This window comes from Palaemon carinicauda, chromosome 18, assembly GCF_036898095.1.
Source record: "Palaemon carinicauda isolate YSFRI2023 chromosome 18, ASM3689809v2, whole genome shotgun sequence".
Lineage (NCBI taxonomy): Eukaryota > Metazoa > Arthropoda > Malacostraca > Decapoda > Palaemonidae > Palaemon > Palaemon carinicauda.
The window spans coordinates 96,741,986-96,746,551 of record NC_090742.1 but is presented as its reverse complement, the minus strand read 5'-3'; positions in this window follow the sequence as shown (position 1 = coordinate 96,746,551).

Here is a 4,566-nt window from a genome sequence, read left to right as displayed (position 1 = left end):
GCTTTGATATCCCACTACAAGGACTCCAGCTGCTTTACTCAGCTTCCATGGAGAACCAATCTTACTGGTTATAGCACCAGAGGAGTTGATGTATATGAGGTACAAGCAGTTACCAGAAGTGCGAGTAGCTTCACTTATGAATTGCTCGCAACCTGATTTAGAGGCAAAATCCAGAATTCTTAAGCCATGGTGATCAGTAGGAGGAACAGAATTATGAATAACCAACAAAAACAAAGGAAACCTTTTTATCATCTTTTTTGTCTCCAAGCCATAATGGTAAGAAGACAGTCGAAGATGGAATCATCAATGTCTGGATTCGAGTAAATTGAACATAAAAAGAAGTTGGTATGGCTACCACAAACTTTTATTACCTGAATCTCATGACACCCAAATTCATAGCATGGCTTATGAGAAGCAGGTTACTCAGCCCTAATATACATCACTATTCCCCAGCCCTAGGAATGGCATCCCATTTCCAAATTATCATTATAAGGAGCTCTGGTGAGTGCCTTATATTAGAAACCGAAGTTTCTTAGCACATAAGAATATAATACTGGCTGAATGCAACTATAAGGCCTTGAATATTTGTATGAAGACTACACATACTACAATACAGGGGATGACACTGGCGAAGTCTAATACGTACTGGTCCTGAATTTTGCTCCATGTTTCCAGACAGCATACAATTTAAGGGATATATAAAAGAAACATCTTCCTTAAAAACCTTATTAACAATAATGATTACAAAAAACAATATGCCAGAAATATGTATATATAGATTGATAAAACCCTTAGTCTATAAATAAAAAGTCGGAAAAACTGGTCAACATGGAGGAGCCGATACACCATAGAAGGCTAAATACCCTTCAGGATAGCCTCTTTAACTGAAGGAAGGACAGAAAAGATAGTTTTGAAACAGATAAGCAAAAGACAACCTCCTAATAAACCAGCATTTATTCATGGTCTTTCTATTAAGCCTGCACATTTCAAGAGGATGAAAAAAAAATACAATTTAAGATAGAATATTGCGCCCCAGTGTACCTTCAAGCCAGACAACTTAAACCCTAAATACTGGAAGACCATTGTATAGAGGCTATGGCCCAATCCAAGACTAGAGAACAAGGGTTTGATTTTGGACTGCACTTTTCTTAGAAGAATTGCTTACCATAGCTAAAGAGTCTCTTCTGCCATTACCAAGAGAAAAGTAGCCATTGAACAATTATAGTGCAGTAGTTAATTTCTACTGTGAAGAAGAATTATTCGGTAATCTCCATGTGCCCAGTGTAAGACGACACAGGAGAATGTACAAAGAAATAGCCAGACTATTGTGTGAATATGTGTAATATATTAGATATTACTTGTTTAAAACACATGACCTACAGGTCATTGTGGAAGTAAGAGAAGTGTGAGAAATGCCATAGTCATATTCTAAGCAGGATGCGAATGCCAGACCTCAGCAATGTAACATTTTTCATGAAAAGTAAACACAACCGAGCCCCGTGAGAAAGAAGTTGTCTGTGAGAACGGAACAAGTACCTTCCGGTATTAATATTGTGTTTACTATAAATCCATAAGTGCTGAGATAACTATATAAACTTTAGCATGAAATTAGATATTTGTATCAGTTCACTTTAAGATGTCATACGGAATGGTCATCCGACCAAACCAGCTATACTCCTGTGATGGAGTTGATAACACTGTTCTTAAAGAATAAACTATTTTAAAGTTAACTTACTTAGACTTTACTTGAAGATGTAACATACTAAATCTAATTTATAACACATTTAAGATGACATTTGAAGAGAACCCAAATGTGTGTTAACGACAGTAGCACACCAATAAATGGTGGCAGCGGTAAAACTCTAAGAACCAGAGAAAGATCTTCAAGAACCAGCGAATAAAACTCTAAGAACCAGAGAAAGATCTTCAAGAAATAAACAGTAATGAATCTACAATTTTGACTAAGTATCATAGTCCACCGAAGAAATGAAACATTTAATACCAACAAATGAATGTTATACAAACTGAGGAACTGGATCTTCAATAAACATCCTAAGAAAACCAAGGACTGACATTCCACGTTTACAAAACATTGAGGAAACATATCCAGGAATCACTACATTCAACGGAAATCGGACCGAAAACATTCACCAAAACATCAATAGGAAGGAACAATCCAGTGCGTGAGAGAGAGGAAATCACACTTCGCCATTTAAACCGAAGCTAAGTACAATTTCTTATTCATTTCAGTTTTGAGCAGTGAAGTGTAATTATCACGAGTCGATCGCCCATTATTACTGGGGTGAGTTGTTTGCTAATCTTCAATTTCCTTTCATTAAAGGAAACTGTGTTCAACTTCGAATTCTCGTCTAGAATTTTTTTTCTCTCTGCTAATTCCGTTTTCTTTCAGAAGTTCTCAGGAAATATCTTTGTATACCGTTTTCTTTCAGAAGTTCTCGGGAAATATCTTTGTAATAGTATCATTGTTTTGGGGGATTTTGTTATAATCTTTATCATTTAGTGCTTATGCGTTTACGCAGTGGACGTCTGTATTCATATAGATATTTTGATAGGATTGCAAGGGGTCGTAGAGATAGAAAAAGAAATACCGTAAACATGACGCCCCCTGTGAGCCCCACCCCTGGACCGAGTAACCCAACCCCAGGACATGGTAACCCCCCTCCTATTGTGACACTAGTAAATGCTCAGTCTGCAATCCTTCCTTTTCAGAGTCGGGTTAATGGGTTCTTGCCTCAATATGTGGAGTCATGGATTTCATCCGTTGATGCCCATTTAAATGCTAAACAAATCATAGACCCGTTTGTACAATTACAAGAAGCTAAAAGTTTTATAGACTTTTCTAAAGGAGATGCGAGTGCGTATTTCAGGGGTGTTTCGTTTCAAGAAGCGGTTACTTGGGATGATTTTAAAGTTAAGCTACGTGCGGTCTATGGAGGTGAAGAAGCCTTAGATGTAGTTTAACATTAAGAAATACTCATAATCAAGCCACTATGACTCGGCTTAATGTTATTGAGAGAGCAGCTCTCATAGCCGATAGGTTTAATGAATATCAAGATATTTTAGGTAATTCCACTTGGGTTACTAGAGATAACATTTCCGTGAAAGATTTCTTACGATTAATGTATTTAACTTGCATGACACTTATGTTGCCTGAAGCTTTAGTGCGGTGTTATGATAAAAAATTAATGCCAGCAAGTACGGAATTGGATGTATATAAACAGATAAAGAAACACATGTCTAAGTGTCCTGATCTTGATCCCGTGTTAACCCAAGTTTTTGCAAAAAATTAAACAAAGCCACAACAAGTAAATGTAGTTAATAATAGTCAAGTTGCAGGAATGACGTGTTATAATTGCAAACGTCAAGGTCACTTGATTGCGGACTGCAGAACGAGATTCTGTTCGTTACATAATAGTTCGACTCAATCATATAGTCAGTGTTACTCGCGTAAGACACAACAGAATTATAAAAATACACAGTCAGTTCCACAGTCAGTTCCATATGGAAATAAAAAGAAAAATCCTCATTTCAATAAGAAGAAACAACCAAACGTCAGTGTAGTTCAGAATCCAAAACAAACAAACAGTTCTTCGAATAACGCTGATCCTGGGTCGTCAAACCAGACCTAGCAAAGTCACACTAATTTTCAGAATGTGCAGAGCAAAGCAGATACCACATAAATAACTCCAGTGGGGAAGAGAGTGATGTTGGGTCAAGGTCATTCATGTCAACATCAGTAGTATTGAATAATCAATTTAATGTTTTATCAGATCATTGTGAGGCAATAGATTTTCCTATGAAACAAGGGGCTGAATTAAATAAATCAGTGCATGCTCCCGTAGATTTGCAACGAATTCATACAATAATAAGCCAGAATGAGTTACGACCAACATTATATGCTGTAAATTTAGAACACAGATCATTTACATTATTTTTCAACTCTGGTAGTCCACGTAATATCATGGATTTGAGGACACATCATTTGTTGTTTTCGAACTTCCCAATAGAAAAATCCGGAGTAAGACTCGGGTATAGGAAATAATGAATTAAATGTAATAGGCGTAACTCATGTTCAGTTCAAGGTCGGTAAGCGCATGTTTACCGATACATTTGATGTTGTACAAAACATTGATATGTATCCAGCTTTAATTATAGGATACCTATCTATGGGCAATCAAAACATTATCTTAGCCCCTGCCAAGCATGGCGTGTATATCAAAGGAAAATTCCATAAGTCTTCTAATTCCTTAAAATCAGTTTTGGATAAAAAGGAGACGACAAATAAAGCAGTGACATACGTTGAAGAACCAATAACTTGTCTCACTAATAAAGAGCGAATAGGAGGGTTTTAAATATATTATGAGTAACACTAGGGGGATCAGACCCCAACTGGGATATTGCAATACCTGCTGTACTGAGTACTCTGAATCATTCATATCATATATAAATGCAAGAAAAAGTCGTTTTGATATCCTTCGAAAGAATTTAGAAGAATCATAAATCATAATGAATAGGAATCATGATAAAATAGCGAAGCCAAGTAAA